Here is a 26,379-nt window from a genome sequence, read left to right on the forward strand (position 1 = left end):
TTAATTTCTTCTCTAATTGCCTGATTAGCCCAGTCATCCTTTAGTAGGGTGGTTTTTAGCCTCCACATTTTTGGAGGTTTTCCAGACTTTTTCCTGTGGTTCATTTCAAGTTTCATAGCATTATGATCTGAAAGTGTGCATGGTATGATCTCAATTCGTTTATATTTATGGAGGGCTGCTTTATGCCCCAGTATTTGATCTATCTTGGAGAATGTGCCATGTGCACTCGAAAAGAAGGTGAATTTTCTAACTTCAGGATGCAGAGTTCTAAATATATCTATTAATTCCATCTGTTCCAATGTGTCGTTCAGGTCCATTGCTTCTTTAGTGATTTTCTGTGCTGGTTGATCTATCCATTGCTGTCCGTGGAGTATTAAAGTCCCCTGCAATTAGCACATTCTTATCAATAAGATTGTTGCTGTCTGTGATTGTTTTATGTATTTGGGTGCTCCTGAATTGGGCACATAGATGTTTATAATTGTTAGATCTTCCTGATGGAGAGACCCTGTAATTATTATATAATGTCCTTCTTCATCTTTTGTTACTGCCTTTACTTTAAAGTCCAGTTTGTCTGATATAAGTATGGCTACCCTGGCTTTCTTTTGGCTTTTGGTCACATGATAGATATTTTCCCTCCCTTTACTTTCCACCTGAAGGTATCTTCAGGTCTAAAATGAGTCTCTTGTAGACTGCAAATAGATGGATTTTGAGTTTTTATCCATTCTGCTACCCTATGTCGTTTGGTTGGAGCATTCAGTCCATTTACATTCAGTGTTACTATTGAAAAATGTGGGTTTAGAGTCATTGTGTTCTCCATAGAATTCATGTTTATAGTGTGTCTCTGGTACCTTGTATTCTTTGCAACATTTCCCTCATAGAGTCCCTCTTAGGATTTCTTGTAGGGCTAGTTTGGTGGTCATTAATTATCTCAATTTTTATTTGGGAACACTTTATCTCTCCCTCTATTTTGAATGGCAGGCTTGCTGGATGAAGGATTCTTGGCTGCATGTTTTTTCTTTTCATCACATTGAAGATTTCCTGCCATTCCTTCCGGGCCTGCCAAGTTTCATTAGATAGGTCTGTAACCACTCTGATAGATTTCCCTTTGTATGTTAGGGCCCTTTTATCCCTAGCTGCTTTTGGAATTCTCTCTTTATATTTTGCCAGTTTCACTATGATATGTCATGCTGAAGGTCAATTAAAGTTACGTCTTAAGGAAGTTCTTTGTGCCTCATGAATTTGAATGTCTCTTTCCCCAGATTTGGGAAATTCTCAGTTATAATTTGGTCTAGTATCCCTTCAGGACCTTTCTCTCTGTCTTCCTCCTCAGGAATTCCTATGATATAATGTTGTTCCATTTTATTGTATCACTCAGGTCTCAAATTCTCCTTTCTTGCTCCTGGATCATTTTCTCTCTCTTTTTTTTTTTCAGCTTTGTCTTTTGCTATAACTGTGTCTTTTTCTCTCTGCCTCTTCAATCCTTGAGGTGGCCACCTCCATTTTATTATTCACCTCATTTATAGCCTTTTTTTTTTAACTCATCACACCTATTTTGAAAGTCCCTACTCATTGTCTCAGTAGCTTCTCAGATGGTTTTTTTCAAGCCCAGTGGTTAATTTTATGACAATTGTTTTAAATTCTTGTTCACTTATGTTGTTTAGATCTGTTTTGAGCAGTTCTTTGGCTGTGACTTCTTACTGGCATTTCTTCAGGAGAGAGTTATTTCGTTTTGTCATTTTGGCTAGTTTTCTGTCACTTGTCAGTTTTAAAAACTCGTTGTGCACTGTGCACCTGGTAGTACTGCTCTGTTAAAGGAGGCTTGTTAGCTGTCCACGGCCTGTTGTTTTAGGAAATGTTCTTTAATGATGTCTCTCAGTTTCTCTTGTTTGCCTTTGGTTATTTTATTTCCCTACTTGGCGATATTTGGGACTCTTTGTCATGAGTACTTAGGCTTGTTTCTTGGGGTAGCCCTGAAAAGGAAAACAGACAGACAAACACACAGGGGACAGAGGCACGCAAATGCACAGACAAATCAAACAAACAAACAAAAGGGGGAAAGGAAGAAAAGAAAAGTAAGAGGAAAGAGAGAAAAGAAGAGATTAAAAAAATAAAGGGGGGCAAAGACAACAAAGGACAATGGACCGTCTAAAAGTGTATAACCAGGTGAGGGGAGGTATAGTGATGAGATAAGATAGAATATATCTGGATGGCAAGAGAAAAAAAAGAAAAGAAAGAGGGAGAAAGGAAAAAGGAAAATAAAGAGTAAAAAATTTTAAAATGTAAAAAAGGTAATAATAATAAAAAATAAATGTACAAAAGGTAATCCAGCTTTATTTTTTCAAATAATAAAAACATAAAAAAGGTAATAATAATAAAAAATATGTACCAAAAAAAGCAGCAGCTGCCCTTCGTGGTCAGGCATAGTTTGGTGTACGTAGGTCTCGGGCCGCTCTCGGAGGGCCCGCCTTGGTGGTGGCAGAGAGATGAATGGCGGTGCCCCAAGCTACACTGAAACTAAGCATTGCAGGCCACTCTTATGAGTCCGATCTCCTTGTGCCACAGCTGAGCCAAACTGTATTTTCCAGGCCCACCTTGCTTCAAAATCCTAGTCCATGCACTTTTATGCTACCACACATGAGACGTACTTGCTTTGGTGGCTGGCTTCTTAGCTAGGATCTCGTAGCGGTAGGAAGCAGTTTCTCTTGGTGCTGGCAGGGATTTGTGCTGGTGCTGCCGAAGGTAAGGTGCACTGCAGGAGGCCAAGTGCTCGCCCTCACAGACACAGCCGCCAACTCCCAGCCGGGATCACGTAGGGGGAGGGAGCAGTTTCTTTTGGTGCCTGCAGGATTCACACTGCCACTGCCTGAGGTGCGGTACACTGCCAGAAGCGAGATGCAATCTCCTGCAGCCACAGCCCAAGTGTGAGCTGCCGCCGCCGCTGCTGCTGCTGCTGCTGCCCCAACTCCCAGCTGAAATCGCTTAGGGGGAGGGAGCAGTTTCTTGGCACCGGCAGGGATTCACTCTGCTGCTGCCAGAGGTGAGGTGCACTGCAGGAGGTGAAGTTCGCACCCCCTCAGATGCCACCGCCGACTCCCAGCCCCCAGCTGGGATCGCGTAGGGGGAGAGCAGTTTTTCTTGGCGCCAGCCAGGATTCGACTGCCGCTGCCCGAGGAGCTGGGCGCTGCCAGAAATTAGCTGCAGGAAATGAGGTGCGCGCTCTGCAGCCGCTGCAAAGCACACACTGTCACCGCGCCAACTCCCTGCCGGGATCGCGTAGGAGTGGGGGCTATTTTTTCCCTGTTGGCACCTGGGATTCGGGATTCGTGCGGCCAAAGCCTGAGACGAGATGCACTATGGAAATGAGGTGTGTGCTCCTGCTCCTGCAGCAGAGGCCGGAGTGCACACCCTCAGGGGCGCCACTGCCACCACTGACTCCGAGCTGGGATCTCGCGGGGGTGGCGACTGTTTTTTTTTCTTGTGCCACCTGAGTTCTGGATTCACACTGTCCAGCGGTTATATATGGAGTGAGAGTTTCTCTCTCCGAGCGGGGTTAAACGTTCTTTATCTCTTCCCCAGAGACAGTACTATGAGCGTGTTCAGTCTCTCTGTCTCTTCCCTTTGTCTCTCAGGCTCGCGGGCTTGCCCCACGTTGGGCTGGGGCTCCCACCTCCCCTGCCCGTCTCGGGCTGGCCGGTTTTCCAATCTGTCCAGTTTGCACTCACTCACTCAGGTATCTTTGAGGTTGTCTTCTTTCTGGAGTCCGTATTTTCTCCTTCCGCTCTTGCAGATGAGAGTAATGTCCTTCTCAGTTCGATAGACGGGGCAGACGGAGTTTACAGAGCTCCCTTCCTCTCCGCCATCTTGGCTCCTCCCTCGAGATTTTTTTTTTTTCCACAAGGGATGTTGGTCTATAGTTTTGGGTTGTTTTGTTTTGGGGTTTTTATTTTGTAATATCTTTATCTGGTTTTGCTATAAAATTAATGCTGATGGGTTTGGAAATACTACTTCATTTTAGACTTTCTGAAATAAATTGGATAGAAATGCTCTATTTCTTTCTTAAATATTTGTTAGAATTCACTGGGGAAACCACGTCAGGTTGGAATATTATGGAAAGGGTTTTAACTATGAATTCAATTTTTAATATTTATGGGCTATCTAGGTTATATTTTCCTTATTGAGTAAGTTTTGATTGTTTATGTTTTTAAAAGTATTGATACATTTCATTTCAGTTATCAAATTTGGGTCTGTAGGGTCTATCGTGATATTCCTTCATTTATTCTTTATATTGGTAATTTGACTTCTCTCTTTGTTGGTCATTTTGTCTGGGCACTTAATCAACTTTATTGCTCTTTATGAAGAATTAGCTTTTGTTTTTATTTTCTCTTTCTATTTTCAGTTTCTTTCTATCCTGCTTTCATCTGTATTATTTCTTTCTCCATTGAGAGGAAGAAAAAAGTCTTTGCTACTACCCTCCCTTTTCTGCCTGGGCCTCTCTAAATTAGACTGATACAAGACAGATTAACAAGAGAATAGCACATAAGTTTATTTATAAGAAGTTTTACTTAACACAGGAGCCTTCATAAAGAAATGAATGCCTGAAGGAATAGTTAAACTGACCTTTGTCATTAGGTTCAATGAAGAGTGTAAAGTCCTGAGTAAATGTAGTAGGACAGAAAGATAAGTACTAAGAAAGGTAAACTGGGGGAAGCTTAGCAAGGTCTGTTCACTTGGATTCCACTCTGTCCCTTTTCATCTTCACAGAAATGAGGATGCTCATTTCCTCCAAGAATAAGAAGGTCACCTCTCACAAAAAGGTCTTATGACCTCCTTCAGGAGAAAAGGGAGAAATCAGAGTCCTTCTAGCACCTTCTGTTTCTATGACCTGATTTAGCTTAAAAAAAAGGGGGGGGGGGTCAAAGAGTCCTTCCTGCATGTGACATTTCTCAATGTCAAGCTTTAGCTTAAAATACTCAGTATGCTAAAGTGCCATGTTGTGGGGTGGCATGTTCTGAACCCCATGATTTGCATCTCTTCCGGGCATGCGTGGATTGAAAGTGAGGCTGGGAAGTGTATCCATTATAATACAGAATTAGGGAATCCCCTTCCCCAGTCCTCTCTTCCCTGGGATCTATCTTCCCACACTCTCTGGTTCCAGAAAGAACCTTTATCCTGGTTTCTTGAGCCAGAAACTTGTTTCTCCACTTTACTTGTGCATATTTGTGAGTGACTACATCCACCCTTGGGGTGAAGCAATAAGAGAAAAGAAGGGGAAAAAATCTACGGGGATTCTCCCCACATACCTCAGCCCTCGGAGACCTGTTTTACCGGTTCCTCTTTCAGTAGTTATTCTCTTGGAGCCTGAACACCTGTGACCTTGTTGCCACTGTTACTGTCCCCACCACATCCATACAGTTGATGACCGGGACTGTTCGCAGGGCAGGGCTGGGTGAGAACAAAGCTCCCCGAAAACCTCGGGTGTCCCCCCAGCAACTTCTGGCTAACAGAAACCCCTTTTCCTCATTGGCCACAAGAAAGGGTTTCACTGAACATTGCCATCCATGCCCATTGTGTAGTTCTACAACTTAGGCCATCGTAACCAGAACATTCTGTGGATCTGATCATTCTTCAGGTTTTCCCTTTCCTCGCTATTGGCCTGCAGTTGACTGTTGACTCATTTGCTTTCTGTATTTTGTCTGAAATCTTTGGTTATAACATGTGGAGAGAACCTCTCCAGCAGACTTCCCCCCGCATGGCAAATACCACCCATCATTTCCTTCATCAAATAATATAAGGAACACTTTACTCAGAAGATCAGAGAAGGTTCTGGAAGTTGGGCTTCCAATGATAGTAAATCTTAACAAATAGAGATATTTGAGGTGAAGTAGGATACTGAACTATAAAAGAAACCTCTTTCTCCTCACTGAACAGAGATAGGTATTTTCAGAATTCAGGCAAACAGGGAAGGGTGTTCATTCTTTGTCGCAGTAAAGTCCAACTGGCCTTTTGCCTCTGTGTCTGTAAGAGCCATCAGGCTCTTTGCTCACTTAAATCACAGACAAAACATTCCATAAATGTAACAAGCCAGTGTTCTGTTTCATGTGGTTGACCACGTTTCTCTTTCTTAATTATAGCCCTTTAGTGCGGCTGCAGGGTAAGAGGGCAGAGTGAAGAAACCCATACACGGACATACTCGTGTGGTGCAAATGTTTTGTTACAAACAGCTCTCTTTGACTATTACTCACTTTTTTATTGGTGCCTTAAAACAGAAATTGGAAACAAACAGCAAACCAAATGGGTAGAAATCTGATTTTTTTCCCACCGCACTTGTATCTCTGAATAAAAAATGCCTTAAAGCACTCCAAAACTTATTCAGATACTAGAGACTTCCATCACCTGTTTTCTACATTAAAATCAACTTCAGGGTTATATAAATCAAATAACTCCAGATACCTTATAAGATCAACAACCCCCAAGCCAGCACTGTTTGAGAAAGGGCTACATTTGAATTGTTTCACGGGGTCTTTGTTTTAACTCTACTTCGTTGGCTTTTCTAAATACCCTCTTTGTGTATTCCTCAGAAATATTCAGAATTCTGGGCTGCCTGAGGTGGCTCGGTCGGTTCAGGTCATGATCTTGAGGTCTGTGAGTTCGAACCCCTTGTGGGGCTCTGTGCTGACAGCTCACAGCCTAGAGTTTTAGATTCTGTGTCTCTCTCTGCCCCTTCCCCACTCGCTCTCTGTCTCTCTATCCCTCTTAAAATTAAATAAACTTCAAAACACAAAAAGAAAATAAACATTTAGATTTCTGATGTGTTTGTTTGTAATGTGACTGTCAGGTTTCATTCATTTAGGAATTACTGTGCCAAGAACAACGCTGTTAGAATTTAACAGTAAGGGGTGCCTGGGTGGCTCAGCCAGTTGAGCGCCCGGCTTCAGCTCAGGTCATGATCTCAATGATCTCACAGTTCGTGGGTTCAAGTCCCACATCGGGCTCTGTGCTGACAGCTAGCTCAGAGCCCAGAGCCTGTTTTCAGGTTCTATTTCTCCCTCTCTCTCTGACCCTCCCCTGCTCATGCTGCATCTCTCCCTCTCTCTCTCAAAAATAAATTAAAACATTTTTTAAAACTATTATAAGAATTTAACAGTAAATAAAAACAATAGATGTAATGGAGTATCTGGATATTTCATCTGATTTTACTCATCAACATGATTTAAGCTCCACATACTTTCCAAGACATGGTACCCTGTTTTACCTCAAAACAGCAGATTGGCAATTTCTTGCTTTACATTTCTATGGCAAAATATTCATTCTACTGGCTTCCTTGTTTTGTTTTAATTGTTTTAATTGTTTTTAATTTATTTTTGAGAGACAGAGAGAGATAGCTTGAGCAGGGGAGGGTCAGAGAGAGAGGGAGACACAGAATCTGACAGGCTCCAGGCTCTGAGCTAGCTGTCAGCACAGAGCCCGACACAGGGCTCAAACCCATGATCCGTGAGATCATGACCTGAGCCGAAGCCAGACGCTTAACCAACTGAGGCACCCAGGTGCCCTGTTTTGTCTTGTTTTTAGAGAGAGAGCAGGCAAGCAGGGGAAAGGGACAGAGGAAGAGAGGAGAGGGAGAGAGAGAGACACCGAGACCCAAGCAGGCTCCATACTCTCAACACAGAGCCTGATACAGGGCTCATTTGCACCATAACACGACCTGCCAAAATCAAGAGCCCTGAAGCTTAACCAACTGAGTCTGCTAGACGCCCTTCGACTTGCTTTCTAAAGACTGAGAAGGGGGTGCCTGGGTAGCTCAGTCGGTTAAGCCTCCGACTTCGGCTCAGGTCAGACTCATGTTAGTGGGTTCAAGCCCTGCGTCAGGCTCTGTGCTGGGCTCTGTGCTGACAGCTAGCTCGGAGCCTGGAGCCTGCTTCCGGTCTGTGTCGCCCTCTCTCTCTCTCTCTGCCCCTCCCCCCTCATGCTCTGTCTCTCTGTATCAAAAATAAATAAAACATTAAAAAAAAAAAAGACTGAGAAGGCCACTTCTAAAAAGACTTCAATGCTTGAAATGCAAAAACTATGAACAACACATGAACAGCCATTATGTTACTAATAAAAGAGAAGAGAAGGAAGGAGCGAAGTGTATGTAGGAGCTCATGAAGGAGAGCGGGCAGAGAGAAGGAAGGGAAGAGAAGAAGGAAGGCACGAGGAAGATAGGAAAATCCTTTCTCCCCTCGATATGCACTTCAGTCAGTGAAGGGCGGGGACTTTAAACTACTAATACTAAAAAATACATGTGTATCAGAGAAGATAGATGCTACATTTTACACCCCTACTCTTCTGTCATTCTGGTGACCTCACATTTCATGCTGAACTTGATATTTGGTAGAGGGCTCGAGAAAAATAGAGCAGAACTCTTCCTCATGAAATAGGTTTTGATAAAGAATGTTAGCACCAGTTTCGAAACTGATGCCGTTATGTATCTGGAAGTTTAATTCTTACGGTTAATACACATTTTTGGTATTAGAATTTTTATCTAGAACCTTCGAGATCATAAGACTAACCTAATTTTGCTAATTATCTGCCCCTGTATTCCTCTCTTTCTCTACCTAACTCTACACCCGGGTTATAAGTCTTGTGGTCTTGAGCTAATGGTGGTCAAAGAAGCATCACGTGCTATTAGCATAATTGCCATCTTTCCATTTAGTAAAGTTCTCTTATTATCTGAAAAGATTTCCTTTAACAGTTAAAAGCTTTCCTGCATTAATACCTCCCAACAGAAGGATTCTATACAGAACAATATTCAGTATACTTGGGGCCATGCATTTAGAGAATCTGGTGGCTTAAGTCCTACAATGAGCTTCTAAGAAGTTGGTGCTGTTTATTTGACAGTTGCCCGGGGTGACGTCCTAAAACAGCGGTATAAAAGGATCTGGAAGTAAGCAGAATATTATTTTAATTAATACCCTGTTTCTTTCCCCTTTTGGCTCTTATTTTCTTCTCTTTACATTACATTCTAAATACTGTGGGTCATTTTACTGTGTCCTACAGCGTGGGGTGGGGGAAGTGCACATCCTCATAACAGTACTTTGTTTCATGAGGGCTAGTCATCATTTCTTAAAAATCATACTCCAGGGGCACCTAGGTGGCTCAGTCGGTTGAGCATCTGACTTCAGCTTAGGTTATGATCTCACGGTTTATGGGTTCAAGCCCTGTGTCGGGTTCTGGGCTGACAGCTTAGAGCCTGGAGCCTGCTTCAGATTCTGTGTCTCCCTCCCTCTCTGCCCCTCCCCTGCTCATGCTCTGTCTCTCCCTCCTCCCTCTCTCAAAAATAAACAAAAAAATCATACTCCAAAACTAATGAATAAAGATACCTTTATTTTATTTTTTTTTAATTTTTAATGTTTTATTTATTTTTGATACAGAGAAAGACAGAGCATGAGAGGGGGAGGGACAGAGAGAGAGAGACCCAGAATTGGAAGCAGGCTTCAGGCCTGTCAGCTCAGAGTTCAACGCGGGGCTTGAACCCACAAACGTGAGATCATGACCTGAGCTGAAGTCGGAGGCTTAACTGACTGAGCCACCCAGGCGCCCCAAGATACCTTTATTTTGATAACAGCTTTACTGAGATAGAATTCACATATCATGAAGTTCCTCATTATAATGTGTACAATATAACAGGTTGTGCTGTATTCAGAGTTGTGTAACCATCACCAGTGCCTAATTTAAGAACATTTTTATTGTCTCAGAAGAAACCCTACACCCAATTAGCAGTCATTACCTATCCACCTAACCTCTGCTTCTAGTAACTCCTGTTTCCCTTTCTGTCTCTGTGGAGATGCTGCTTCAGGGCATTTCATGTAAATGGACTCCTACACTATGTGGTCTTCTGTGACTGGCTTCTTTTACTTAAAGTGATGTATTCAAGAGTCATCTATGTTGTAGAGGCGCCTGGATGGCTGTCAGTTAAGTGTCCAACTCTTGCTTTTGGCTCAGGTCAGAAACTCCCTGTTTGTGAGATCAAGCCCCTGGTGGAGCCAAAGTCTGCTTGGGATTCTCTCTCTCCCTCTCTCTCTCTGCCCTCCCCCAACCCTGCTCTCTCGCTCGCACTCTTTCCCTCTCTCTCAAAATAAATAAACATTTTTTAAAAGATACACCTATGTTATAGCATGCATCAGTACTTCATTTTATGGTCAAATAATATTCCATTGTGTAGATACACAATGTTTTGTCTATCCATTTTTTATCTGATGAGCATTTGGTTTCTACTTACTGGATATTGTGAATGAGGCTGCTATAAATTTCTGCATACAAGCTTTTGTGTGGACATATTTTGTCCAGTTCTCTTGGGTGTATACTTCAGAGTGGGACTGTTAGGTAATGCAGTAGCTCTGTGTGTGACTTTTTGAGGGACAAACTTCCAAGGCAGCTGCACAGTTTTACATTCCCATTAGCAATGGGTGAGGGCTCAGTTTCTCCACATTCTCTCATCCTCACATTTGTTTCTCCCAGCTTTATGTGACAGAGTGACGGGCATCTCAGTGTGGCTTTGATTGGCATTCCCCTCATGACTGTCGGTGGTGAGGGCCTTTTCATGTGCATTCTAACCATTTGCATAGCTTCTTTGGCAGAGTGTCTATTCAAATACTTTGACCACTTTTCCATTGGGTTTTTTGTCTCTCTGTGATCGAATTGTAAGAGGTCTTTATATATCCTTATCAGATTTATGATTTGCAAATCCTTCCTTCCATTCTTTGACTTTTCCTTTTTATTTTCTCTTTTCTTCTTCTCCACCTCCTTCTTCTCTTCTTCCTCCTCCTCCTTCTTTTGCTTCCTTTTTTATTTTTATTTTTTGAAAGCGAGAGAGCAGGGTAGGGGCAGAAGGAGAGAGAGAATCTTAAGAAGGCTCCACACCCAGCCCAGAGTCCCACACAAGACTTGATCTCACAACCCTGAGATCATGACCTACACCAAAATCAAGAGTCAGAAGCTTAATGGAGTGAGTCACCCAGGTACTCCCCTTCTCACTATTTTGATGGTACCATTTGAGGCATGAAAGTTATAAAAATTACAATTTATCTAACTTTTTTTAGTGTCCTGTCTTAGAAATCATTGCCTAATGTGAGGTCCACTAAAATTTAGACCTATGTTTTTTCTTCTCATAGTTTTCTAGTTTGAGTTTTTATATTTAGATCTCTGATCCATATCGAGTTCATTTCTGTGTGTGGCGTGGTCCAACCTGATTCTTTTGCATGCAGATGGATATCCAGCTGTCCCATGAACCCAAGTCATAGTGGATGAACTTGACTAAAACAGACTGAACAGCAGAAGAGCTGCAAACATGTTGCTAGAATTACATAGTCTAAGGAAAATAGGACAAAATGATCTAAAGTAAAATGTCAGCCTTTTCCGTTGGTTGGCATGATATCATGAGACATGTAATGACTCACAGAAAAAAAAGAGTATACTATCCAAATGTTTTCCATGTTTCTGGAGTTTTATCCAAAGGTGAGTTATGTGTAGCTGGTACAGTTCATCACAGGTATGCATTGACTGTCGGATGGAAATAGTGCATCAGATTTTTCTACAGCCTGGATAGAAGACTTCAGATTTCCTCTCCTCTTTAGTATGTCCAGTACCCTGTACCGAGAAGCAGTTCCATAAAAGACGTGATTTACCTCCCTGGACACAGATAGCTTCTCCACTTAACTTAGCAAATGAGAATTTGTGTTAGTGGTCAGTTTCTTGAAAATGTGGTGACAGTCCAGTCATCTCTGAATCAACAAATGACCTCCCTCTTCTATTTTTGCGAAGCTGAGAACCTGAGAATGGTAGAAATGCTTAATGCCGTCAATGAGGGCTCACCTTAGTGACCATCTGGTTTTTCCTTCTCTGACATCTCTCCTTAAATGCAGCACCTAAGAGGGAGGAGAGCATTAAAACCATTTTAAAAATGTGCAATAGCCAGACATGGCATTGGCGGGTGTATGTGGGGGAGGGGGAGAATCCCGGATGATATAAAAGTACTTGGCATGTAAAAAATAAAGTGAAGCAGGATAAAGCAGAAGATAGTGTAATCATATTTGGAGAGATTCTTAGCTCTGCTGCTAACGGACTTTGTAATGTTATGCCATGTACATTTTTCTGCCATGCTTCCTGATCTCATCTATAAATTGGACATGTGTATCGTTACTTGAATTGGTTGACATGGAACATTTAAAGACCGCCAGCACAATTCCTAACACTTGGTACATTCGTGAAATGTTACCATCCTTCTAGGTCTCTCTCAATCCAACGTAGGGATTGCCTTTGATACTGGTCACAAGGTCAAGTTTGCTGACAAGTTTAAACTTGGAGTTGGCTCAGGGTAATACCCACCCATCTTTTGTCACCAGCCATGATCACAAAGTGAGTACCTGCTGAATTCTCTCAAACAGCCATACCCCCAACTTCACAGGCACAGTAGATTCAGACAAACAGGAATTTCTCTCTGGAAATCAAGACCTACATGTTTAATCTCTTGTCAAAATACAAGGTGGGTCCTTAGATCTTTAGCCATCTCAGTACTGGCTAGTGGTGGGTGATCAGAGATCATTCTTTGTGATGAAAACACTTTCTTCCCTCGTACCTTGAATATTATCATGAATTGCTCATGGGACTCTATTATTATCTGCTTTGTGTCACTTTTGTGAATTTCCTCCTCTGCCTTCCCCATCCCTCAGAAAGGGTGCAATTACAAATTCACAAAACAATTGAACTTGGAGTTTGAAACAGCATTTCACCCTTGGCAACCAAAATCCTTAATTATTATGCACCTTGTAAGTGAAAAAATAAAAGCTAAAAAAGATAAAATTTATCTTGATGAGTAAGAATCCGTACTTGCCATGAACGTCTCTCAGAACTGAATTTTGGGTGAAAAAACTACAATTTTAGAATCTAATTGTATAGATTTTATACCATATAGAATGGCTTATGCAGTATAGATTTATTTATATTTAATGGAGCTGCTAAAGTCTAAAGACTCCCAGGACCTGGTCTTTTGTATCGTTTTTGTTTTATTTTCTAATTCTAACCACACGAGATCCTTCATTCAGGTGGTTATTTTAAGTATTCTTATGGAGAAATATTCATGGGAACAAACTTTTCACGGTGACCTGATAAGAGAAATTGAGACTACAGAGCGTATACATGCAGACTTACTGTGGTTTTTTATTGCAATATAATTGACATAAAAAATTTCAAATATACAACATAATGATTCAGTATTTGTGCACGTTGTGAAATGATGACCACAATAACTTAGGTTACCATCTGTCACCATACAAAGTTACCAAAACTATTTTCTTTTTTGTGTTAAGGACTTTTAGGATTTATTCTCTTGGTAACTTTCAAATATGTGCTATAATATTATTGACTGTGTTTACTATGCTGTACATTTCATCCTGGTGACTTAAAAACTTATTTTATGGGGCGCCTGGGTGGCTCAGTCAGTTAAGCATCTGACTTCAGCTCAGGTATTGATATCATGCTCCGTGAATTCGAGCCCCGCGTTAGGCTCTGTGCAGAACCTGGAGCCTGCTTCAGATATTTTCTCCCTCTCCCTCTCTCTCTCTCTCTCTCTCTCTCTCTCTCTCTCTCTCTCTCTCTCTGCTCCTTCCCCGCTCGCACTCAGTCTCTCTCTCAAAAATAAAAATAAACATACAAAAAAATTTTTTAAAACTTATAACTGGATGTTTGTACCTCTTGACCCCCTTCACCCACCCCCTTTAACGACAGCCCTCCCCCCGCCTCCCTGCTCCCAAACACCATTCTGTTCTCTGTATCTGAGTTTTGTTTTATTTGGTTTGTTCATTTGCTTTACTTTTAAGATTGCAAATATAAGTGAGATCGTGCAGCATTTGTCTTTGTGTGACTTATTTCATTTAGAATAATGTCTTGAAGGCCCATTTATCTTGTCATAAATGGCAAGATGTCTGTCTTTTATTGGATGAGTAATTGTGTGTGTGTGTGTGTGTGTGTGTGTGTGTGTGTGTGTGTGTGTACATACCATTTGTTTTTATTCATTCATCTGTTTATGGACATTTAGGTTACTTCCGTGTCTTGGCTATTGTAAATAATGCTGCAACCAACACACGTGCATAGATTTTTTTGAATTAGTGTTTCCCTTTCTTCAGATGTCCAGAAGTGGAACTGCTAGATCATATGGTAGTTCTATTTTTAGCTGTTTGCGGAGCCTTCATACTTTTCTCCACAGTGAGTGTTCCGACTTACATTCCTCCCAATATTGCATGAAGTTCCCTTTTCCCTACTCTCTCACCACTTGTTATTTATTGTCTTTTTTGATAACAACCTTTCTAAGAAGTGTGAGGTAATATCTTCCTGTGGTTTTGATTTGCATGTCCCTCACGATGAGTGATACTGAGCATCTTTTCATGTGTCTGTTGGCCACTTGTATGTCTTCACTGGAAAATGCCTCTTCCAATCATCTGCCCATTTTTCAATTGCATTGTTTATTTTTTACCTGTTGAGTTGTATGAGTTCTTTATATATTTTGGATATTAATCCCTAAGATTTGCATATATTTTCTCCCATTCATAGGTGGCATTTCATTTTGTTGAAGGCTTTATTTTCTATACACATGATTTTCACTGTGATATAATCCCTCTCATTGATTTTTGCCATCCTTTGCTTGTGGAGTCGGACCAAAAATATCAACAATTCCTGTGTCAGGGAGCTTATGGCCTATGTTTTCCTCTAGGAGTTATATACTTTCAGGTTACGTTTAAGTCATTAATCCATTGTGAGTTAATTTCTTATGTAGGGTATAAAAGATAGGCCAATTTGATTCTTTTGTATGTGGTGCAGTTTACACCATGGTCTAATTTAAACTCTGTTTATTGAAGAAAAGGCCCTTTCCCCTTTGAATATTCATATCTCCTTTGTTGTAAATTAATTGACCATATATGCATGGTTTTATTTCTGGTCTCTCTATTCAGTTCTTTGGTCTATGGGTCTGTTTTTATGTCAGTACCACTTGTTTTGATTGCTATAACTTTGTGGTATAGTTTGAAATCAGGGAGGATGATGTGACCAACTTTACTGGTCTTTCTCAGGATCGCTTTGGCTCTCGGGAGACTTTTGTGATTCCATACAAATTGTATATTGTTTTAATTCTGTGAAAAACTAGCATTTTCATAGGGAGAGCTTTGAATCTGTACATTGCTTGGGGTAATGAGGACATTTTAACAATATTGTTTTAATTCATAAGCACAGAATATGTTTCCAATTATCTGTGTCTATTTCAGTGTCTTTGATCGCTATCATAGTTTTCAGTGTACCCATTTTTTACCTCCTTGGTTAAATTTGTTCTTAGGTGGTTTATTCTTTTGATTCAGTTACAAATGGAATTGTTTTCTTCATTTCTTTTTTTGATAGTTTGTTGTTAGTATATTAAAATGACAGATTTTTATACCCTTCAACTTGAATGAATTCATTTATGAGTTCTAACAGTTTGAGGGGAGGGGGTTAGGATTTACTATATATAAAATCACATTCATAAATAGTGACAATTTTACCTTTTCCTTTTCAATTTGAAAGCCTTTTGTTTCTTTGTTCTTGCTTAATTGCTCTACCTAGGACTTCTAATAAAATAATGAACAAAACCCATAAGACTGTTTATTCACATGTTGTTCTTGATCTCGTAGGAAAAGCTTTCACTTTTCACCATTGAATATGCTACCTGTGGGTTTATTATATATGACTTTTATTACATTGAGGTATATTCCTCTATACTTAAATTGTTGATTGTTTTTATTATAAATGGATGTTGAATTTTGTCAGATGCTTTCTCTGCATGATTTTTCTTCATTTTGTTAATGTGGTGTGTCACCTTGATTGATTTGTGGATGTTGAACCAACCTTGCATCCCTGGAATAAATTCCATTTGATCATGGTGTATGACCCTTTTAATATATAGTTTAACTTGGTTTGTTAATAGTTTGTTAAGAATTTTGCATTTGTATTCATCACAAATATTAGACTATAATGTTCTTTATTGGTATCTCTATCTAGTGTTGGCTTTGTTAAGTGAGTTTGGAGAGTTCCTTCCTCTTCAGTTTTTCAGTAGAGTTTGATATGGATTAAATTAAATCTCCTTTCAGTGTTTGGTGAAATTTACCACCAAAGCTATCTGGTCCTAGACAGTTGTTTGTTGTGAGTTTTCGATTATTGATTTAATCTCCTTGCTAGTTATCTGTCTATTCAGATTTTTCATTTATGATTCAGTCTTGGAACATGGTGTTTCTTAGATAATTATCTATTTCTTTCCAATATTATCCAATATCTTGATATATAATTGTTTGTAATGGTCTCAGGATTCTTTTTTTTTCTGTGATATTATCATAAATTCTTTGATTTCTTGTTTTATCTATTTAAATTCACTCTCTCTGTCTCTCCCTCCCTCACTCCCATCATCTTCCCTCCCTCCCCCTCCCTCTTTTGGTGAGTCTAGCTAAATTCTTGTCAGTTTTCTCATTTCAAAGAAGAAGGTCTTAGTTTCATGGATCATGTCTATTGTTTTTAGTATCTCTGTTCTGATCATTGTTATTTCCTTTCTTCTAAGTGTAGGTCTCATTTGTTCTCTTTATTCTAATTCTTTTAGCTAAAAACTTGTATTGTTCATTTTAGTTTTTTATTTCTTAATGAAGACCTGTATTGCTATGACTCTTAGAACATTTTTTTCTGCATTCCATAAATTTTGGTATATTATATTGTCATTTTTATTTACCTCCAGGTATTTTTTCTTATTCCTCCATTGATTTCTTCTTTGATCACTAGTTCTTCAGTAGCATATTTTTAAATTTCCACATATTTGTGATTTTTCCAGTTTCCTTCTTAAAGTTGATTTGTCATGTAATAAAATTGTAGCCAAAAAATATGCTTGATATAATTTCTATTTTTTTTAATCTTTTGAGAGTTGTGGCTTATGGTCTCTCTTGGAGAATGTTCCATGTGCACCTAGAAATAATGTGTATTGTGTTGCTCATGGGCAGAATGTTTTATATAAATCTATTAAGTCCATCTAGCCCAATGTATCAATTAGGGCCAATGTTTTTCTATTTATTTTTTTATTGGAGTGACCTATCCACTGATATAAGTCGGGAATTAAAGTCACCTACAATGATTGTATTGCTGTGTTCTTTCTTGAAGTCTGTAATATTTGCTTTTTATATTTACATATTCCTATGTTGGGTGCATAAATATTTATAAATGTTATATTCTTTATTGGTGATCCCTTTATCATTATGCAGTATCTTCGTTTTTTTCTATTTTCAAAAAAAAGTTACTTTATTATTTTCCTGAAATTCAGTATAGTTAACTTAGTGTTATATTAGTTCCAGGCATATAATATGGTGAGTCAACAATTCTACATTACTCAGTGCTCACTGTATAATCCCCTTAATACCCTTCCTCTATTTTATTCCCCTCTCCACCTCCGCTCTGCTAACCACCAGTTCTCTGTAGTTAAAAGTTTGTGGGTTTTTTGCTTTTTTGTTTTTTTGTGGGGGTTTTTTGGTTTGCCTATTTTATTGCTTTCTCTCTGTCTCTCTCTCTTCTTTCTTCCCTTCTTTCCTTCCTACATTCCACATATGAGTGAAAGCATAATGATACTTATCTTTCTCTGACTGATTGACTTAGAAGTATACTCTCTAGATCCATCCATGTTGAGGCAAATGGCAAGATTTCATTCTTTTTTATGGCTGAGTAATATTCCATTGTGTGTGTATACCACATATTCTTTATATAATTCGTCTATCAGTGGGCATTTACTTGTACTGCTTCCATAATTTGGCTATTATAAAATTTCTATAAACATAGCAGTGCATCAATCTTTTTGACTTAATGCTTTCATACTCTTGAGTAAATAGCAGGTGGTGGAATTACTGGATCATATGGCAATTCTATTTAGTTTTTGAGGAAGCCTCATACTTTTCCGTGCTGCTGCAGTCTGCATCACCACCACCAGGGCACGAGTGTTCCTTTTACTCCACATCCTTTCCAACACTTGGTACTTCTTGTCTTTTTTTTAATAGCCATTTTAATAGGTAATATCTTATTTTGGTTTTGATTTGCATTTTCCTGACGAGTGATGTTGAGTGTCTTTCCATCTGTCTCTTGGCCATCTGTATGTCATCTTTGGAGAAATGTCTGTTAATGTCTTCTGTCCATTTTTAAATTGCATTTTTATTATTTGGGGCTGAAGCATTGGGTTCTATCAGTTCCCGTATATTTTGGATACTAACCCTTTATTGGATATGTCATTTGCAAATATCTTCTCCCATTCAGTAGGTTGTCTTTAAATATTGTTGATTGTTTCCTTCATTGTGAAGAAGCTTTTTATTTTGTGTCCAATAGTTTATTTTTGCTTTTATTTCCTTTACCTCAGGAGACATATCTCGAAAAATTGTGTTATGGGCAATATCAGAGAAATTACTGCTTGTGCTCTCTACTAAGATTTTTATGGTTTCAGGTCTCACATTTAGATCCTCAATCCATTTTGAGTTTATTTTTGTTTGTAGTGTAAGAAAGTTTCATTCATTTGCATATAGCTGTCCAGTCTTCCCAGCACCATTTATTGAAGAGATACTCTTTTGCCTATTGCATATTTTTTATGCAATGCCCTATTTATCTCTTATTACAATCTTTGTTTCATATTTTTTTTAAGATTTATTTATTTTTGAGAGAGAGAGGGAGCATGCGAGCATGAGTGGGGGAGGGGCAGAGAGCGAGCACGGGAGACACAAATTCCAAAAGCAGGCTCCAGTCTCTTAGCTGTCAGCACTGAGCCTGATTCAGGGTTTGAACTCATGAACTGTGATATCATGACCTGAACCAAAGTCAGACACTTAACCAACTGGGCCACCCAGGTCCCCACAGTCTTTGTTTTAAAGTCTATTCTGTCTGATGTAAGTACTGGTACTCCAGATTTGTTTTAGTGTCTTTTAGCATGGGGTATCTTCCTCCTTTCACATTCCAGTGAGTGTGCATATAGATTGGTCTTTCTTTACTTTTTTTTTTTAATTCAGCCATGTGCTCTTTTTTGAGCAGAGAATTTAGTTCATTTACATTACCATTTTTCTAGATGTTTATTAATTTTTGAGAGAGAGCACCACATCAGGGAGGGGCAGAAAGAGAGGGAGAAAGAGAATCGGAAGCAGGCTTCAGGCTCAGAGCTGTCAGTGTGGAGCCCAACACAGGGCTCAAACCCATGAACTGTGAGATCATGACCGGAGCCGAAGTGGGATGTAAACCAACTGAGCCACCCAGGGGCTCCAGTCCATTTACATTTAAACTAATTATTGATGGGTTTGTACAAATTGTCATTTGTTAATTGTTTCCAGGCTGTTTTATAGTTCTACTTGCTTCCCTCTTCCCTTGCTCTTTTTTCTTGTGGTTTGATGATTTTTAGTCTTTTGTGTATGTACTATAGCTTTTTGCTTTGTGGTTACCCTGAAGGATCATGGATCCTTTGTGTTACAGTGTATTTTAAGGTGATAGCAAGTTAAGTTGGTGCACATTCTAAAACTCCACATTTTTCCTCCCCTCCATACATTTCCTGTTTTTGATGTCACACACTACATCTTTTTATTTAATGCATTCCCTCACTGATTATCATAGTTATAGTTGTTTTCATTACTTATAACTTTCATGTGATTAATTCACTACTTTTAAGGTACAAGTGAGATTTATACTTTCATATGTTTTCTTGTTACTAATAAATGCTTTCTTTTTAGCTTGAAAAGAATCCCTTCAACTTTTATTGTAGGCTGGGTTAGTAGTAATGAACTTATTTAAACTTTTATTGCCTGAAAAACTCTCTCTCCTTAAATTCTGAATGATAACCTTGCCAGATATAGCTAGTTGGAAGAGTTTTCCTTTAGCACTTTGAATATATTGTGCCTTTCCCTTCTGGCTGGCAGAGTGTTTGCTGAAAATCTGCTGATAGCCTTATGGGGATTCCTCTGTTCATAACAAGTTGTATTTTTCTCTTGCCCCTTTGAAGATTCTAACTCTTGACATTTTAATTATAATGTGTCCTGGTGTGAATCTGTTTGGTCTCTTCTTATTTGTAATTCTGTGCTTCCTGGATCTAGATAACTATTTCCTTCCCTAGGTTAGGAAGTTTACAGCCATTATGTCTTCAAACAAGTTTTCTACACCTGTCTTTCTTCTTCTGGGATTCTTAGAACACAAAAGTTACTTTGCCTGATGTTGTCCCATAGGTTCCTTATACATCTTCAGTTTTATTTTATTAAAAAGAATTTTTAATGTTTATTCCTGAAAGAAAAAGAGAGAGAGAATGCACGCAAGCATGAGTGGTCAAGAGGCAGAGAGAGCGAGCAAGAGAGAATCTGAAGCAGGCTCCAGGTTCTGACCTGTCAGCACAGAGCCTGATACAGGGCTTGAACTCAGGAATCATGACATCATGACCTGAGCTGAACTTGGTCACTTAACCAGCTGAGCCACTCAGGCACCCCACTGTCTTCACTTTTTAACATGCTCTTCTTTTTCTGCTCTGGTTATATAGGTTCCACTGCCTTCCTTGTCTTCTAGATCATTTATTTTTTCTTTTGCTTCATCTGCTCTGCTCTTGAATTTCTATGGTGTATTCTTCAGTTGAGTTATCACATTCTCCAGCTCTGTGACTTCTGTTTGGTTCTTTTTTATAGGTTCTTTCATTTGTGAAGTTCTCACTGTGTTGATTCTTCTCCCACTGTAGACAAGCATCTTTATGACCATTAGTAGACTCTTTATTAGGTAAATTTCTTATCTCTGTTTCATTAAGGTTTTTTTCCCCTTGGGTTTTATCTTGTTCTTTTGTTAGGAACATATTACACTGTTTCCCCATTTTGTTGACTCTGTTTCCATAGATTAGGCAAAACAGATACTTCTTCTAGTCTTGAAGGAGTGGCCTTGTGTAGGACATAAACCTTATCATCAAACTTGCCCTAGCTGTTGGTTGTCCCTTGAACATTTGTGATTGTCTGAGCAGGCTGATTTATCTTTGATAAGTCCCCTTTATTGAGGGTGTGCCAAGACTTATCAGTATTCTAAAGGGAGTAATCTCAATCAGTTTGTTTTATTCTAACTGAAAGCCAGACCCTCAGGGAGCAGCTTTTAAAGTATGCAAATATAAATATGCAGTCCTCTGTTATTGCAACTGCCATACCCCAGTGGCCTCCAAACCAGGCCATATAGTGTGCCCTTGGTGACTATTGCAAATAGAGGGGCTCCAGACAAGTGTGTGGACTCCTTCCTAGGATGTACTGGTGATCCGTAGAGAGGAATAGGGAGAACACAAAGATGGTGTCCCACAGCACATATCCCCTGAGATCAGTTCTGTAGGCTCTAAATGTGTAGCAAATCTGAAGTCTTCTCCTTAGAATGAAGCTCCAGGATTAATAAATAGGCCTTTTCCATAGGAAGACTGGGGATATGTTTTAGACTGCTTTCTGTGTAGCGCCCTAGGAGTAGTAGCCTACCAAAAACTGTGTCTGATGGTTGTAGTCCCCTGGGACCCAGAAATGTAAGCCCTCCTTACTACCAGAGTCAGGTGATCAAAGGGCACCGCTTTGTGGACTGCACATGCCCACCAGCTTACCAAGCCAGTGGTATAGGTAATGCAGGACCTGGGCACACCCAGTGGCATTAGTAAGGCAGGGAGAGAGTACAGGGCCAGGGAGGGTCTGCAAGGACTACTAGGTAGAGGAAGAGGGTAAAAATGGCTCCTGCCAGTGCCTCCATTTCCCAGAGAAAGTGCCACCCTACTTCTGCACCTCTGGCAGATGTTTAGGATTAGCAAATGAATCTCCATCACATATAGTCTAGATATCAGTCCATCTGCTGTAATTTTGCTGGTTCTGGGGGCAAGTGAATCTGTATGTGAGCTCTTTGATAGAAGTACCTTTGTTCTCTCCAGCCCTTTCCATCTCCTGGAACCTGTTGGTTTTCCAAGCCGGACATTTTGGGGGCCCATCTCTCCATTGCGGGTTTCAAGGGTTGGAATGGCTGGTTTGAGATAGGAATTCCTTGTTCCTTGGGCAGGAGCTCCCAGTTTGTGAGATCCTCCCAATTGTGATTCACCACCCTGGGGGGTGGAGTTTTGGGGGAGGTTTTTTGTTTTTTTTTTTCCAGAGGGAATTGTTCCATATATAGCTGAGATTTAGTGTCCCTGGGCTGAGGTGTGTGCACGAGCTTCCTATTCCACCATCTTGGACATCCCCCCCACCCCCCAATAACCTGAACTTTTAATATATAACTTTTGGAAAAGAAATTTTATTAAGTATCCTTCTTTCTTACAGATTTATTGACTTCTCAGTGAGTTTTTTTTAAAGATAAGTTTTTTCCTTCTAATCTTCTATTTATTCATGACTGTCTCTTGACCTATCAGTAAATGTCTGTTTATGGATAGTTCTATGAGGAATGGTCTTCTAGCCTACAAGGTTTTTATTGCTTCAGCCAGGAGGTGGAAGTTTATGTGCATTTAAACATTGATCCATGTTATTGGTGGTGGTGTTGGTGGTTAGTTAGTTAGTTATTCAAAAACATATGCTGATCCCCAGAGAACTAGCCATTCCTATGTGATACAAGCAAAAGACCAATATTCTACAGGCAAGATGTAGTTCCTTCCTGCCACTGAGGGAATTTCAATCTGCTTGTGAGATATGAAGCAGATACACACACATGGCGAATCTACCGAACATATAGTTATCTTTACTTATCTGTCTTTTCTTACGTGGTTCCCTTGTGGGAACCTCATGGTAGAAAATCCATTTCTCTTGGTTGCACCACCTTTGTTGCCATAATCTCCTAAAAGGCAAGAGCAACAAGGAAAGTGTATCCAATCATTAAGTAAGGAAGAATTAAGGAAATCAAGAAGAAAATTATTAAGCAGGTAGATTCCTCTAAGGATGTCCATCTTAGAATTTATACAGAACAGAATAAAACACTATACTGAGAAGTGGCTCATAACCCAGACTTCAGAATTTTTTTAATATTTGGAGAAACATGAGTGAACATTTATGGACAGCAGCCCAAAGCATCATGTTCTCAAGAGGGTAAGAGAGTGTCAGAAATGAAATTCTGATTGTGTAACCAGTGGAGCAGGGAAGGAAAAAAGAAATTTAAGGAACTAAGCTGGTTGCCTCATGGAATATGAAAATAAAAGCTTAAAATAGAGAAAAAGGTTGGAAGACCCAAGGATGATGATAAACAGTGACACCAACAGCTTATTTTTTAGAGATCTTGGGTGGCAATTCTGTTTTAGCCTTGCATCATTACACATCATTATCAAGAACTTGAAAGAGGTTTGGCATCATATTTATCATGCTTGCCTAAGATGTCATAAACTGAGGACTGTCCCAAAGCTCTTGACAACCCGGAAGGAGCGACTCTCACCAAGGGAAACATGAATTCATGTCTGTAACACTATATGCTCATGTTTAAAAAGCATCTGCCTCTAAATGGAACAGGGAATGAGCCTTCCAGCAGCACTCACAGTGGCTCACCGGGAGTTCAGCATGACTCAGTAATGTGGTATGCCTGCTTGGGAACTTCGTTTGATGCTCGAATGCAGATCAAAGATTGTGCTGGTGAACCACACTTGGAATAGTATGTGTCATCTGGGTCCCATATTTAAAGGGGAATATTGATCAAGTAGAATATGTTCAGCACAGAGGACTGTGGTAAGAATGAAAAGGAGATTAAAACCATACAGAAATATGCATATGAAGAGAAACTTTAGTCTGGAGAAGAGGAGATACTCATGGAGTTCTAACAACTGTCTTTGGGTTCTAGAAGGTCTGATCTATGGAATCATGACTATGCTCCATCTCTGTGTCTAGGAGAGTAGAACCAGAGACTAAGGAATAGGGTGAGTTAGGTGTTGGCCGAATATTAAGACTTTGCGAACATCTCAAATTGTCAGGTAGGACGTTGGTTTCCTCAAGAGGTCTGTATCATTAGAGATGTTTTCACTGAAGGCCCGGTCTCCAGGTGCGTCAGAGTGGTTTCTGCCTCTTCTCCCTTCTCCCTCTCATGTGCTGCCCACCCTCTGTTTCACAGTAGTCCTCCCAGACCTTCCCTTTCTATCCAGCTTCCATCCATCTAACCCATTCCCCTTCCAACTCTCCCAGGCTCCTTGTTCCTTTCCAGACTTTCGAGTCTTCCTCCATCCCCACGTCCTTATGTTACCTATCATCTCCCCAAGCACCTGCCTCATGATACCCCTACTACCACCCGAGTGTCTCAATCTGGAAAACTCCGTCTTTCTCATCAAAGCACAAATCAGCATCTGCTCCCAAAGCCACTTGAGTCCCTCCCTCATTCGAATTCTGCTGCATTCCCTTCCTGTCTTAGGTGTGGTATTTACCTACTTACATTGTAAAGATCCACCTGCATACCAGCCTGTCTTATTAAATCATGAGGTCCGTAACTATCATCACTGCACTGTGCTCAGGACACATGCTCTTGAATGAATAGATGAGGAACTCTGGCAGAGGTGTGATAGAAAGGACCCATGAAAAAAACCTTGGACAAGGAATCTCTGAGGTTCCTGAAGCCCTACATGTTTTGTGTAGCACTTAAACAGGATTAAATCACTTCTTAAATCACTTAAGAAGATTCCAAAAGGAGAGTTCTAAAACATTGAAAGAAATGATAACCTTAAGGGGTGCCTGGGTGACTCAGTCGATTAAGTGACAAAGCATCTGACTCATGATTTCAGCTCAGGTCACTATCTCCTGGTTGGTGAGATTGAGCCCTGTGTTGGGCTCTGTAATGACTGCCTGGAGCCTGCTTGGGATTCTCTCCCTCTTGTTCTGCCCCCCCCCTCATTTGCATGCTTGCTCATCTTACTCTCTCGCTCTTGCTCTGTCTCATGCATGCATGCCTTCTCTCTCAATAAGTAAATATTTTTATTTAAAAAATAATAACCTTATTACACTAAATGACTCGTCACCCTAAGGTGACTGCTTTGAGCGAGCAGCACTCATATTTGCAGAGGAGTCAGGCACATTGTCGTGTGGTCACATCTGATAGGGCAGAGGAGGGAGAAGTCATGACATTCTAGGAGAACGTTAATAAAAGCAGAAGCCACTGGAAGATTTTTTTTAATATATATAGTTTATTTGTTTGTTTTTTATTTTGAGAGAAAGAGCACGAATGGGAAGGGGGCAGAGAGAAAAGGAGGGAGAGAGAATCCCAGGCAGGCTCCACACCACCAGTGCTGAGCCTGACGCGGGGCTCAAACCCAGGAACTGTGAGATCGTGACCTGAGCCAAAGTGGGACACTTAACTGACTGAGCCCAACAGGTGTCCCCAGAAGGTTTGTTTGGTGAGATGATTCTGATCACCTGATCCAAGAAGAATTAAGAATTGATGAACACCTTGAAATGCTGACTTTTTGTGGGTTTCAGCCATGATAGTCCCAACCCTGTAGAGGGCATTTGGAAATGTACAGGCTTGTGGGGTGTCACAGTTTCTGGAAGTACTCTGGCATTAGCAGGCAGGCATCAGGGATATGAACTTACCAGAGCAGGACACAGTCCCGTAACTAAGAACTGTCTCACCCAATGTGACAATAGCTCTCTTCTCAAGAAACACAAATTAAAGGGAGCAGGATGTATTGATTTGGTGATTTTCTTTCCTCTCTTCCTCTATTGTTTTTCAAACCCATACATTCAACAGGTGTACTAAAGATCACCAAACCCACTAGAAAGTAGACATCTTGCCTCTACCAATGGTTCGTGTTCTCTTTCTGGAATATGGAACTTTTGCTGCAAAGTGGTTGTATAGCCAAAGGTGTCATCTCCCAGCACTCCCAATACTTGAGGTGTGGCCACATGACCGAGTTCTGTCTGGTGCTATGTAAGCAGAAGTCTCCTGTGTCGCTTGTAGATGAGGTGAATAAAAATCTTCTTTGTAGTCTTTCACTCTCTTCCCTTCCTGCTAGCTGGAAGTCCATGTCCAAAGTAATCCAGGAAGCTACGTGTGACAGATGATAGAGGTCTCTTTATCCTGGGTGCCTCAATGACTCCTGGAGCAGAGCATGGCCTCACCTCCACCCATGCCTTGCTTGGACCTTCCATGACCAAAAAATAAACTCCTGTTTCGTTACACCACTGAAATTTCAGGTTTCTCTGTTACAATGGGTATTACTGTTTTTAATCAGTACATTTCCAAATAAGTGCTTCAGTTAGGATGACTCTTCATATAAAAAATACAGAAGATGCTACAGCATCTCTGATGGGTTCCCCCCCACCACCCCGTTTTAAACAAAACCTACTTTCTACATGACCCAAAGCCACTTCCTCTCTCCTTAGAGTCAGAGCTCTT

At 40.3% G+C, this 26,379-nt stretch overlaps 1 long non-coding RNA gene and 1 pseudogene across 1 annotated transcript; one reads left to right on the forward strand and one right to left on the reverse strand.

Moving 5' to 3' along the window:
• LOC115291280 overlaps nt 1-18,037 on the reverse strand; it is a 138,440-nt pseudogene extending 120,403 nt beyond the window's left edge.
• Nucleotides 18,038-23,911: 5,874 nt separating this feature from the next.
• Nucleotides 23,912-26,165, forward strand: LOC115292337. The gene is made up of 2 exons (XR_003908935.1): nt 23,912-24,039; nt 25,732-26,165. It is a non-coding gene; the product is annotated as an uncharacterized LOC115292337 (long non-coding RNA).
• Nucleotides 26,166-26,379: the final 214 nt, after the last annotated feature.

Source organism: Suricata suricatta, chromosome 5 (genome assembly GCF_006229205.1).
Source record: "Suricata suricatta isolate VVHF042 chromosome 5, meerkat_22Aug2017_6uvM2_HiC, whole genome shotgun sequence".
Lineage (NCBI taxonomy): Eukaryota > Metazoa > Chordata > Mammalia > Carnivora > Herpestidae > Suricata > Suricata suricatta.